Source organism: Rattus rattus, chromosome 2 (genome assembly GCF_011064425.1).
Source record: "Rattus rattus isolate New Zealand chromosome 2, Rrattus_CSIRO_v1, whole genome shotgun sequence".
Classification (NCBI taxonomy): domain Eukaryota; kingdom Metazoa; phylum Chordata; class Mammalia; order Rodentia; family Muridae; genus Rattus; species Rattus rattus.
The window spans coordinates 17,499,874-17,514,830 of record NC_046155.1 but is presented as its reverse complement, the minus strand read 5'-3'; positions in this window follow the sequence as shown (position 1 = coordinate 17,514,830).

Genomic DNA, 14,957 nt, shown 5'->3' with positions numbered 1-14,957 from the left:
CCTGCAGATTCCTCCTGTGGCTGCTAACTACATACCCCTCCTCGGTTCTCCTTTACTGCACAGCAGCAGACTACATAAGCATTGGTGGAGCTTGCTTTTTACCCTGGATAACGAGCATTTTGGGAAAAGCTGACTTGGTTGGAGCACAGGAAGCAAGTCTAGATAGCACTAATCTGTTCCACTTCCCAGGATGCCGGAGGAGGAGTCCGTCAGTGGACTCCAGATCACCCATTATCTTGGTCAATATCCGGAGACAGGAAAGGGCCATTTCACGATCCCAACACTGATGCTGACTGTGTTTTCTTCAGGGATCATGGGAAGCGATGAGAGGGTAACAAAACTTGTTTTGTCCAATTGTTTTCCTTCTTGTGTTCTTCTCCACCAGCAGTCGGAGAAAAATACAAGTAATCAGTACAAAGTGTAGGCTATTTGGAACAAAAGACAAACAAACCACGAGCCCTGGGCCTGATTTAAAGAGGCTGGTAGCTTCTTCAGTTACTAGGCCAACCCCAGTGGCTGGAACCAGAGTCTGCAAGATGTCAGTGAAAGTCAGTGAAGGAGTCTTCTGAGCTGGAAGGAACCATCTCTGATCAGACAACCACCCAGAGAGACTCCTCTTACTTGTGGTTTGTTTGTACCTGTAAATTTCAGCATTTAGAATGTGGGGACAGGAGGACAGGAGCTGATGGTAATCTTGCATTACATAGCAAGTTTGAGGCCTGCCTGGGCTACATGAGATGTCTCAAAACAAGCAAATAAACGAACAAAATAGAATAATATTTGCATATGTGCCACACAAATCTTTCTGTCATTTCTATTGTATAGCGCTTAATGCTGTGTACTCCTATGTTAGATTATTATGTACTAAGAGTTGTTATTCTATGGAGTGTGTGTAATAATGCTCTCTTTGTACACACACACGCACACACACACACACACAACTCTTAAGAACATTTTTCAATGTGGTTGATTCTATAGGCAAGAAACCTAAAGATATAGAATGCTAACACACTTTCCACACATTGGAGAAGGGTCTTGCTCATGTGTATTCAGATGCTGATTTCTGTGCCCTAGTTACAGTCTAGAATCGGGCATTGCCATGAATACTGAAGAATCTCCTGTATCAGTGTAATGTAAACAATGTTCCCCAATTATCTCTGAGGGCAATAAAAGCCTGAACAGCCAATGACTGGGCAGAGGAGATGGAAAAGTGTGACTTCTGGTCCCAGCCACAAGTCCCAGAAAGAAGGGCCAGGAGGAGTCTGCCATCTGGCAGGTGAGGGTGGAAGAGAAAAAGTCCACAGGGCAGGTGAAGAAAGAAGAAGGTCGTCAAGGGGTCAGGCACGAGGAAGAATCGCCAAGGGAGTTAGTTGTCCATGAGGACACACATGGAGCAGAGCAAGCCAGGGTGAGACTCAAACTGCAAGTAACTTGGGGCATGTGGCTGGGGAAGTAGCTAGAGAGCATAGAGGGTTAGGAATACGTGCTCAGCTATTGTGCTTAAAGCTTGTTGAACAAACCTAGTTGGTCTCTGTCTCAATTATTTGGGAGCTGCCAAGGTTAGAAAAAAACTGCCAGCTTTAAATTTCATCCAATAGTAGCGCAGGGAGCAAATGTATTCATTTTTCATGGAAGCATAACAAATCACAATAAATTAAGCTGCTTAAAACAACATTCGGGACTGCAGATGAGTTGGGATAGTTCACTCCCATGCGTAAAACCCTGGAGTCTAGACCCATCGATGCATATACTGGGCATAATGGTATGGAGTGCAACTCTAGCTCCAGCCCTGGGGAGGAATAGGCAAGAGGATCAGTTGAAGGTCCTCCTTGTCTGAAAAGTGAGTTTGAAGCCAGCCTGGGACACACAAGACTCTGTTTCAAAATAAATAAATAAATTTTAAAATCATTTAGTGGTTAACAAGATGACTCAGAGGTCGGGACACTTGCCACCAAGCCTGCCAACCTGAGTTCCCCAGGACACACAGAGTGGGGGAAAAAAGAACCAATTCCCTAGCGTCGTCTTCTGATTTGCACACTAAAGTGGTGGCATGGGAGTGTATGTGTATGTAATTTAGAATAGTCAGCGGTAGTCTTACAGTTTTGTGGGCCAAAAGAGCAGGCAGGAGCCTCTGGGTTCTCTACTCAGGGCTTCCAGCCACTGAAGTCGTATTTCAGGTGGGCTGGGGCATTAGCAAAGGCCCTAGGGGAAAACGTTGCCAGTTGTTGGCTGGTTCAGTTAGCTAAGGGTCAAGGTCACTTTCAGATCCTAGAGAAAACCCTGTAGGTTTGTTTGTTCATGGCCGCTTCCTCTTCAGATCCAGGTTTCAACGTGAAATACCCCTCATTTCACAAATGCGTTTGGTAGTTCACTAGCTGGGGATACGTTTAGAAAGGCTGTAGAACCTTGAGAAGTTGGAGCCTTGCTGGAGGCAGTCCACTGGGGCTGGACTTTAAGGTTCTATAGCCCGGCTCCTCCTCCTGTTCTTTCGCTGCTCCCACAATGCCAATCCTCCAGGTTCTGCTGCTAAGTCTCCCCCATCATATGGAGTGTACCCCCTCTGGAATGCAAGCCAAAATAAGCTGTCTGGCCCTTAAGTCACTTTCGTCAGGGAATTTTATCAGAGTGACAGAAGAGAGCCTCGGCCACCCAGTGACCACATGGAATTCGTTCCCGGTTGAACTCTTCGGACTTACCCATGCTACCGCAGCTCTCTGCTGTTGTAAAAATATAAAACATAGAATGCTGTTTTTATCCCGCTCTAGGTCTGGCACCACAGTGCCCCAAGATACCTGCTAGATATCTTAAGTCTCAGTCAGCAAAACCCCTCACCCACTTTGCTCCATTCCCTTTCACACTGCCAAAGGCCTCTCTCTGAGCCTGGCAGCAATCGCTCTACCTATCTAGTTCCCAAGGCAGGTTTTCATGCCAGAAACACACATCCCAACTCCATGGCGGCCCAGATCAGCTGCCTCATACTTTCTTACACTTAAATGGCCACATGAAAGAACACACAACACAATAACCTTTGATCTAATTGATAAGATGTAATTGCCCACCTACACATACAAAGTCCTATACACATCCATTCCTTAAGAACATTCATAACAACCTGTAAAGGTACAGCATGGAATCTTAACGTCAGCTTCTATGTTGTCTCCCAGACTACTCTCTCTCTCTCTTCCTCTTCCGTTCCCATCTCTTCCCTTTCCTTCAAACTTTTCTGCCGCCCATCCTTCCTTCTCATCCAATGACAGGCCTCATTCTATCTTGTCCTGCCTCACCTGTGACATCATCCCACAGTTCTCTCTTTTCCTAACTATGTAGTCCAGACTGGCTTCAAACTCCTACATGTCCTCCTTCGCTTTCCTCAGGACTGGGATTACAGGTGCGCTTTATGGGAATGATTTTGCTGAGAAATGTTGTTTAAAGTTGGCTTTTACAAAACAAACCTGAATCCAATCTGTAACCAACACAACACCGTGCTTTGAGGTCATTTATAACAGCATCTATATTGTGTACTCAACCTGTTCAGAATTAACTGACCTATAAGGAAGATATTGTCATCAATCTTACTATGCTTTGAACACCCAATGTTCCCTATTTTTCCTTTGTGACGAATGCATGCCTCTGACTCAGAAAAATGTTTGTGTGTATGAAATATGATATCCAGACATAAGACCATTGAAAGCAGCAAGGCATGCAAATAATATCCTCACCCACCCACTCCCACAGCCCCCCTGCATGCATGCACACACACAAAATGTGGGTATAGGGTGGGTAATATCTAGTATGGCTTCACATGATGTTCTGCTCCCCTAATGAGACTCTTATAAAAGACTGATTAGGACAAAGTTTTCTCATTCCTTTTTTTTTTTTTTTTTTTTTTTTTTTTGGGAGCTGGGGACTGAACTCAGGGCCACTGAGCTAAATCCCCAACTCTCATTCCTTTTTGGTACAATATTTTTTGTGAACTTATTTATATATTGAAGATGGCCTTTGTTCAAGACTTCTTTAAGGGCCAGCCATGACGGCACATTTCCAGGACTTGGAAGAGAGAGGCAGATGGATCTCTGTGAAGTCAAAGCTAGCCTGGTCCACACAGTGAGTTTCAGTACAGCCAGAGCTACATAATACATAATAGAGAGATCTTGCCTTAAAAAGACAATCATGCTACAGTCCACAGACCCAGAGAGGCTAAGCAACAAGGAAGGCTTAAGTGGGGATGAAAGGATCTCCACAGGTAGAGGAAATAGAATAGATTTTGCAAGTGGAATGGGGACAGGCAAGGTTGAGAACAGGAGGAATTAGGTGGGAAAGGGAGAAAGAGAAAATACTGGAAGAAACAACTGCAATTGGGGGCAAAAGGGAGCTCCATGGAACATACCAGAGTAACCCCAGCAAAGACTCCTAGTAATGGGGGATATAGGGTCTGAACTAGCCACCTTCTATAACAAGGCAAGGCCTCAAGGGCAGAGACTGAGATACCAACCAGCCACAAAACCTTCTACCTACAGTTTGTCCTGCCAGAGTGTGCTGGCATTTGTGGGACCCTCCCAGGTGCCCTCAAGTGGTTGCCCCCAGCTGAGCCTTACTGATGCATATGGAAGCCTTTTATTCTTAAGAACAAAGGATCTTGATCTTTCTGTTTGGCCTAGGCAGTAATCCCTGAGCAGTACACTGTTAAGTCAATTCCTGGTTTTTATTCCTGTTTTTATCTTGAGGGCATAAAACTGTTTTTCCACTGTGCTTCCTGGAATTTTCTACTCCATATACTTGGGGTATATATTCTGTGAACCTCAGTAAAGCTTTGGCATTCTCATAGCACAAATGACCCGAGTATGTGTCTTTTTGTTAAATCTCACAGGTCTACGCCCGTTTCTTGGTACCGTGATGGTGAGGGCACTGTTAAGGATAGAAGTCTAACAGAATCATCACCAAAGAGGCCAGAGAGACTTCATCTAACAGCTGATAGGTGCAGATGCAGAATACCATGGCCAAACATTAAGTGGAGCTCTGAGAGACCTGAGGAGAAGGAAGAAGAAGAGGAAGAGGAGGGATAAAAGGAACTAGTGGGGTCAGGGACACATCAGGAGAACATAACCTACAAAACCAACTGATTGGAACATATGGAGACTCACAGAGATCAGAAAACCTGCAGGACTCTGACCCAGGTCCTCTGCATATATGTTATGGCTGAGTAGCTTGGTGCCCTTGTGTAAATCCTAACAGTGAGAATGGGGGATGTCCCTGATTCTTTTCCCTACTCATAGTACCCGTTCTCCCTACTGGGTGCTTGTCCAGCCTTGATGTGATGCTATGTGCCTAGTCCAATTGTAGCTTGTTATGCCCTGTGTTTGTTTGATGTCCCGGTGGGGCTACTCTTTCTAAGGGGAGGTAGGGTGAGGGGGAGTAAATTTGGGATGGGGGTATGGGGAGAGGGGAGGGAGGAAAGTGATTGGGATGTAATATATGACAGAAGAATTAGAATAAGATTTATTTAATTATACCTCTCTTAGGTTAGATTACTCTTCTTTAGATTAGAACAGGAGCGGCCAAAAAAGCCTCAAAATAAATCAGGCCCACTCTTGGACACCGTGAGTTAGTCTTCTTTCATGTGGCATTGTCCCAACACATCACTAGTTTTTGCTCTCAGGTGGTTAAATTAGCTCTATGTGGGTAATATCCCTTCAGCTATGACAGTCACAGAGCTTTTCGTCCTCTCTAGATAGTTGCAGGTTTATTATGAATAAGAAAGTTGTGAGTTACTTTAGAATTTGCCTACCACAGTCAATATAGCTTTTTGGAAGCCAGTTTAGTAAAAGATTCTTGCAAATGGGGCTGGAAAGATGATTCAGTGGTTAAGAGCACTGGCTATCCTTCCAGAGGACCTGGGTCCAACTCCCAGCACATACATGGCAGATACAACTGTCTATAACTCCAACCCCAGTGCATCTGCCACCCTACCACCAATGAACATAAAATAAAATCAAATAAGTTTTAAAAAATATTATAAATGTTCTATTGAATTCATCAATTCCAAATTGGGAAATGGTACAGGCAGAATGAAAGTTTCACAAGGTAATGTTTACCTTTGTTTATAATTTGAAACTATAATACTTTAAGAATAAGATTACAAATATAAAACAAAACATGCTATAAGTTACATGTAATAATAAACAACATATAGATAGGTAGGTAGATAGATAGATAGATAGATAGATAGATAGATAGATAGATAGATGGATGGATGGATGGATGGATGGATGGATGGATGGATGGATAGATAGATAGATAGATAGATAGATAGATAGATAGATAGATAGATAGATAGATAGATGACCACTTTGAGTACATTTCCAAAGTAAAAAAGAAAAAACCCTATGTGGGTTACACAAGTGAGACTAGAAAGCAACGATAAGCGAGGCATATTCTGTGTCTCCAGTGAACTTAGTATGGTGGTGAAGAAACGTTGTGTGTACAAAATACCACAGTAACATGGAGAAGGGCTGGTGCTGCAACAGTTCAGAGGACAAACATCATTAGATCACAAAGAACTGTTAGCAGCAGCAAATGGATCCAAAGACCCAGCTTGGTTTGTTTGTTTTCAAGGGCATTTTAAGAAAAATGTTTGGGAGAATTAAAAAAAAAAAAAAAAAAAGAGTTCAGAGTTTGGTAAAAGAGGATACAAATCTATAACTTGATTGTCCTGGGCTCCATAAAATGACAGGCATGATTCACATGAACTTCAAATCACAGATCAATGGCAGTGAAACAAAAAAGGGGAGACTGCAGCAGCCAGAAGAAAGACACCCAGCCAAGCACCTGCCTCACGCACAGCTCTGGTGGATGAGTATGTGTTGGAGAGATAGGGAAGACGGAGTGGGTTGTGGAGAACGTGGAAATGGAAGCTGAGGAACAGGCAGACATGACTCCTCATATGAGGTTGTGGCCCAGCCTCCCGCCAAGGAGGGTTGATGTCCTAGGATCACCACCAAAGGTAACATTCGATAAATTCAAATAGAACTTATTTGATTTGATTGTATGCCCCTGGTCTGGACTGCTGCCTGAAGCACTGTGCTACACTGGGCCTGCCCTTCACCAGCCACCATATTTGGGAGGGCTGTCCCTGTCCCTCACCTATGCAACCCAGTAGAGCTGACCCTGGCAGCTAGAGAGTGGGTGAGCCAGCCCCAAGGTTGTGAATGTGGGATAGCTGGCTCTGCACCTGTCTGCCATGGGGTGGCTTGGGAAAGCGAGATCTTCCCTCATAGCCCGTGGCAGACTGGCCAACTGGCCCTAAGTTCATGAGAGCAGGAGAGCTGCCCCTGTTTATTGCTGACTGCGGCACTGAATGAACTAGCCATAGCAGTACTTACCCTGATGGTACAGACACAGGAGAGCTGGCAGGCTGATCAACACGGCCACCTCCCAGGTCCAGAGCCAAGGCTTTGAGTTGGTTCACTCCAACATCTACCACTTTTAAGATCTACTGGAGCCTGTGACAAAGGAAGTCCTGCAGATCCAAAGCTGCAATATCTCCATGACACAGAGAAACACAAGGATATCTGAGAGGAGTCCAGTGAAGATCCAGTACTGATAGTGTAGCAGAAGTCAGAGGCCTCATACAAGACCAATGACTCACTGCAATGAACATTTGCAAGTAAAGATGTATGGACAAAAGAGTAAACTGTACAACATGCTGTGACACACTGCCGCTTCCATGACAAGATTTGTTGTCTTACTGGGGGCAGGGTTGCAAGGATGGAGGGCAGATACAAAGGAGTTGGGAGATGAATGGGATTGAGGTACATAATGTAAACTTCACAAAGAATCAATAAAGAGTAAAAGAGAAAGAAACAAAGAAAAGAACACTAAACTGCCCTTGCAGTTAGAAGGATAAGACAAAAGTATGAAGAAGAATGTCTTTGATGGGCTATACCTTCATCCCCCAAATCCTTCCCAACTTCTTGTGCTCTTGGTTTGTTTTGAATTTTTGAAAGATGGTCTTACTGGATAGACTGGAACTTACTTTGAGGCTGTCTGCAAACTCAGAGATTCCCTGCTTCTGTTGAAATTAAAGACACAGATGACTAAACTTTGCTCTGCTCTTGATTTTAAAGCACCAATGATCTTGGGCTGGAAAGGACTCAGCAGTTCGGAGCATATACTGCTTTTCTAGTTGAGTGCCAAGCACCCATGCAGTACACAGCTGTCTCTTAGTCCTGCTGCAGACAGACCCAACACCTCTGGCCTCTGCATGGCACATCCAAGCCCACACTCAAATGCACAGATATCTACATAGTTTAAGTAAGATAAAAAATAAGATCTTTAATGCACCAAAGCTCCCAGGCAGTGGGAGAGTTTCAGGCTAGGAGATGGATTCACTGGGACGGAGCACTTGCTGGGTAAGCATGAAGACTTGAGTTCACATCCCCAGCAGCCATGTTGAAAAGGTCATGTGTGCTCTCATTCACCTGTAACCTCAGCATGATGGGTGAGGTGGGAACCAGAGGGTAGAGACAGGAAGATTGCTGAGACTGGTGGTTGCTAGGTTAGCTCCAGAGTCAGTGAAAAACCCTGTGTCGAGGGCATAAGGCAGACAGTGATAGAACAAAACATCCATTTCTCTTCAGGTCTGTGTGAGCACACACACACACACACACACACACACACACACACACACACACACACACACACACACACACACACACACACACACACACACAACACACACACACACACACACACCACACACACACACATACACACACACACACACACACACACACACACACACACACACACACACACACACACACACACACACACACACACACACACACAACACACAAAGCAAAGTCCATAGATACTGACCAGATGCTTGACTGACAAACTGTTTCCATTCTAACAACTTCAACTTAATTCCATTCATTCATAAACCATTCTTTGTCTTTTGAAAAGGTTGGTGGATGATACATAATGAGTATCCTCACTCACAAGTTTGGAGCTTAAAACTCTCTAGTGTGGTTCCTGGGCAACGTTCTGAGCTGCTCTGGTTCCTGGCTGTGTGAGGGAAACTAGACTGCAACCCTCCCACCAGATGAGTGAGAGTATGCACAGTGCTCTTGGTTCGTAGGAGTTCAGTCATCCCTTCTTCCCCTCCCCCTTCCCGTGTTAGCTGATTAATGTTCCCCCCAACTATGAAACTTCTTATGGAGCCAGATTAACACGGGGGAGGGGAAAGGAGATTTAATTCCCACTATAAAGTTAAAATCTCAAGATAAAGATAGGCTCAGTCTCTTTCAGTGAAATCTTTCTTTAATCCTCTGAAAAGCAAATAATGAATGGTTTCAAGTAACCCACCATCAACAAGATTTTCTTTTTTACTCAGTTTCCTAGCAGATTGAGAAATAAGACACCTCTCTTTCAGAACCCTTAGTGATTTGCTCTCAAGCCAGAAGAAAACAAAATCCATTCTTAGCTGAAGCGATCAAAAGTTTTACTGATGGAGACCCAAGTTCAACAAACGCACTAGCAAGAGCTTGATTGACACCGGTGAACCCTGTAACTCTTGCAACACCCCACTCTCTGAAATGGTCATAGCCCCATCCCCACAAGACTTTCTTCTACCACCAGACTATATAACCAGTTGTGTGTGTGTGTGTGTGTGTGTGTGTGTGTGTGTGTGTGTGTGTGTGTGTGTGCGTGTGCGAGCTCATTTTGGAGAAACTTGATTCTACCTCAGCACCCAGTGACTATTGGTAGCTCTTCTTCTAGGGTCATACCTGCAAAATTTCTTTTTCAAAAACAGATGTACTTATTTTTACTTTATGTATATGGCTATTTTGTCTGCATGTATATCTGCGTACCTCATTCGTGAAATGCCCAAATATACCAGAAGAGGACATCAGATGCCCTGTAACTAGAGTTACAGAGATTGTGAACCCCCATATGAGTGCTGGGAATTGAACCTATGTCCTCTGGAAGAGCAGTCAGTGTTCTTAGTTAAAATCAAGATGTGTGGTTCTTAAGGAATGACATTCTTAATTTCTGGTCTCCACATGCATCAGCCCACATGTACACACATTTACACACACACACACACACACACACACACACACACACACACACAGACAAAGAGAGAGAGAGAGAGACACGCCTGCATCTTTATGATTTGTCTTGGTGGGAGTTACGAGCAGGAAACAGGAAACTATGGATGGAAGAAAGGAGGGAGGGAGGAAGAGGGGGAGAGAGAGAGAATACATATTAGATGAACATATATTGCAGAATATTAGAAACTGGTTGGTCAGAGTTTGGTTTGGTTTGCTTTGATTTGGTTTTTTTTGAGGCAGAGCTCAAAGATTTCTTCTGTCTTGTTTGTTGTTGTTGTTGTTTTGCTTTGCTTTGTTTTGTATTGTTTTTGAGACAGGTTAGCCTAGATTTTCATATCCTCTTGCCTCAGCTTCCCCAGTGCTGGCATTATTACAAGCTTCACTACCGTGGCTCAGAGAACCTCTTTATGACCGTCTGCTAGACAGAAAGGCAGATAGTTTTTGGCTTGATGAAAACGAGGTTTTAGTTTCCATGATATGCTTGGTGGGGGTGGGGAAGGCTGAGAAACAAGAATGCAGAAGTTTTGTGACACTGAAGTGTAACACGTGCCACAGTTTGGGGTGTTTTCTGAGCCCCACCAAGACAACAGGTGCATCGTGTGGCACTCTTCTACGCGAGTGCAGCCAGCACCTTACAGGAGGCAGTAATCAATCACCTGGCCTTTGAGATGCAACCGAAAGCAGCTTAAACAGGGCAGCTCAGGGCTGTGGATCTGGTCAGACAGCTGGGTGGAAACAAATACAGAAGCAAGAGCTGGGTGTTGCAGAGTTGTCAAAAGGTTGCTTTTGGCCTTAGTTCTAGAGTTCAGGGTTCATGCAAGCAAGCTCATAAGAATATTTAGTATCCATCTGTTCTTGGAACAGAGATACACATCAAACGAAACTGAGTCAGAAAGCAATTGCATGCAGAATCCTTGATAAGCTTTGACGTTGGACTTTGATATATTTGCCTGGTATCAGCAGGATCGTGAAGGAGCTTTGGAGTGATGTCAGAGAACTCACTCTCTTCCTAGGCCTGGGACTAGTACTTTTCTCCATGGACCCTTTGGTCAAATCCCACCACGTCCTTTATTGCTTTTGTGGATCCCTTTGTAGCCCAGATGTATAACACCTGGATAATTTCTTTGTCCTTTTAAAACATGAGACCTTTGGTTTTGGTTTGGGTTTTTTTTTGTTTGTTTGTTTGTTTGTTTGTTTGTTTGTTTTGTTTGCAACAGGGACTACATAGCCCAGGCTGGCCTTGAAATCCAGATCTTGCCACTTTTGGTTTTGGTTTTTTTGTTTGTTTGTTTTGTTTGTAACAGGGTCTACATAGCCCAGGCTGGCCTTGAAATCCAGATCTTCCCACTAAGGTTATAGGTATGTACCAAGCACAACATAACTGGCTGGATTTGTCAATTTCTTTTTTAATATACATTCTTTTTTATTTATTTATTTATTTATTCTTTTTTGTTATGAGTACACTGTTGCTGTCTTCAGACACATCATATCCCATTACAGATGGTTGTGAGCCACCATGTGGTTGCTGGGAATTGAAATCAGGACCTTTGGAAGAGCAGTCAGTGCTCTTAACTGCTGAGTCATTTCTCCAACCCCTGCCGATTTCCTTATTTACTTAACTTATGACAGAATCTCATGCACCCCAGGCTGGCCTCAAGCATGCTTCATAGCCCAGGATGACTTTGAATTTCTGAACCTTCAGCTCTCACTCCTGAAAGAGTACATCATCACACTTGTTTGTTGGGGTAGTGGGGATCAAACCCAGAACTCCATGCATGATTGGCAAGCACTCTATCAGCTGAGTACCTCAGCCCACTTCTCACCTTTAAAGAGCATTTTAAAAGATCTGTTTGCCTACAGAGCCATTCCAGCTCTATTGGTAGATGTCTGGTGGGTTTAAACAGACTTGTTTCCTGCCATTTGCTTGTGAGAATTAAAGGAAATCTGTTGAAACTGAGTTGCTACGTTTTCATTATTTTCTAGTTCACCTATTTTTGTCCATCCCAGGCAAATAACAAGGTCATTTTGGAATGGCTATGTAACTAGGCCCAGTGCAAAAACCATTAAGAATTTCAAGATGGCAGCCACAGAGCATAAGTTAAGCATAAAGCCCTTCTCGGGATGAGGCCTTGCACAACAACCCATGTGACCATTCTCACAGAACTGTGTCAGTAATACTCAGAACAGTGACAGCAGCTTGTAAAGTCCATCAACTTCCGCACTGTCCTTCACCCACAAGCCTGTCAAAGAAGCCGATTGGCAACTGCAAACTCTTTAAAAATTGCAAGAGGGAACTATAAATAGGAGGATTAATAAGGAATAACTTCTTTCTAGACAAAGAAAGCTTAATGAAGACAGCTGGTGGGCTGTCACGATAGATAAAGGCACTTGCACCAAGCCAGGTCACCTTAGTTCAGGCTCCCTGGCCCACACAGTAGAAAACAGAGAAAACTAACTCCCCAAGATGTTCTCTAATCTCCATACATGCGGTGGTGGGACACATACACACACACACACACACACACACACACACACACAGAGAGAGAGAGAGAGAGAGAGAGAGAGAGAGAGAGAGAGAGAGAACATGGAGAAAAGAGAAACACAGCTGATCCTCAAGTTCAGGGATCTCTTTATTTTTCTTCTTAGCTCCACACAGAACTGACAGTCTCATCCAAGACAGTGTATGTGGGGGCTGTGCTCATGTGTTATAAACTTGGACTATGCACAGACCTAATTCTTAGCTGTTGTCATCTTTAAGGGAAGTTCGTGATGTTCTGGAACCTTGATAATGCTCTCAACCATTCACTCTCCTCCACCCTCCCTCCCTTTTCCCGGTCGAATGGTTAATTTTTTTCTTGTAGCCCTAGGCATGCCTTGAAGGGCAGGGCCACATTCACCCAGCCTGACCTCCCAGGGATTATGACATCAGAGCTCTGTTTACAAAGCTAGGGACTGGAATCATTGGAAGGAAAGTGGAGTCCACAGGAACAAGAGAAAAGATCCCAGATGGGAAAATAGTTCCATTAGTAGAGTAATTGCCTAACATGCCCTGATTTCCTGATTTTAAGCCCTAGAACCATAAACCCAGTACGGTATACACCATACACCCTGAATAGTATGTTGTAAATCCACCACTCAAAAAGTGACAGCAGAACCAGAGTTCAAAGTCATCCTTCACGTATATAAGAAGTTTAAATCCAGCATGGGCTACATGAGATTTTATCTGAACATCACAATACAGAGAAATAATGTGTAACGGTTTCCTCTGTCATTTGGAGCCATTTCTCTAGGAATTTCCTGCAAGCTTTTCAGTCAAGAGAATGGCCTAGCAGAGGATGTGCCTCAAATGGGGACTTTGAGAAGCATTCACATAAATCTCCTGTGCTGTTGTCCTGTTCTCCGTGTCTCGAGCGGATTAGAAAGAGTGGGCAGGCTGTTCCTTTATTGGCTGAGGTAGAATTTCTGATTCTTTCCACAGACACGCACTCAACACATTTTCCCCTAGACATTCTAGTGCATACAAGGGTCCACAGGCTGTGACGGACATAAAGTAAAATAGATTAGAGTTTCTCTGGAAGAACACGTGCTCCTTATGGTCAGAGATTTAACTCATTTCCCTCTGTAACACCCTCTCATTCTCATATAGATGGTCACAGGCAATATATCCTCATAAATCTGGTGTTGACTCACAAAAGTTGCTGTAACACCTAACAAAACAGGTCCCCTGCAGATAATCCAGAGAGGGCTGTGCCTTTAAAGTCTCAAGTCTTTGGCCATCAGGAGAAACGCCACCCCTGCCAAAACAATAACATTGACATTGGTTGAGCACATAGCCTTTTTCAGGTTTTCTGGGATGCATTTGGATGAATCAACTCATTTACTCCTTAGCTGCCCTCGCAACTATGAGGTAAGCACTTCTGTTGTCCTGCTTTGTGATCATGACACTAAGTCACAGAATTGTAACTTTCCTAGGTCTGCAGAGAATTCACCCAGCTCTACAGACCCTGTTCCCAATCTCCATATTAGAGCTGTCTAATCCCTCTACCACCAAGCACAAGAGCGAATTAAAACAGGGACTTTCACATCAAACTTACTTATTCAAGATATACTATTCCATCATATGCTATCCTTGAACTAACAACATGCTAATTTGATTTCAGATTGCATAGTTTGAAAAGTCTTAGGTTTGGTGGGGAAAGCCAAACCTGCCTGGCTAAGTTCATTGAAGTCTCTAAAGAAAGTGAATTCTCTGTAACTTTTCCCTTCTGAAGAAAATCTGTTGGCTTGGTTTTTTTCAGCCCTAATTTTAGTAATGGTTCTTAAATGCTTTAACCTCCTCCCAGTCCACCACCCACCAGAGGTAGTAGAAAAGAAAAGTTATTAGGATATGGGGAAAGTGGGCCTGTTTAGAAATTGTCCTTTGAGACAAATCCCATCTGGGTTGTTGGGAAATCAGCAGTTCAGTTCACAGGAATCATTGGTGGCAGCTCGAGTCACTGGCAAACACTTCACGAATACATCAGCAGTCAGTTCAGTAGTGTCCGGATAGCAAACACGAATCAGCAGTGGTGGCAGGACCTAGCAGAAACAGCCAGGCCTCATCCCAGTCAGCACAAGTCAGTAGGAGTGACCACAACCAGCAGGGGATCCAGGAGAATTTCTCTGCCATGCCTCTCTCAGTGAAGCGAAGATCAGTGAGGCAAGCCCCAGTCACGGAACATTAACATCACGTGTCCTCTACAGGTCTTGCCTCAGCACGTGTCTGTCTTAGCAAAACTCCATGTGAGTCTATATCAGCTGACATCGTTCTGCCGATCCACTGAAGAGGAAGTGGCAAGAAGC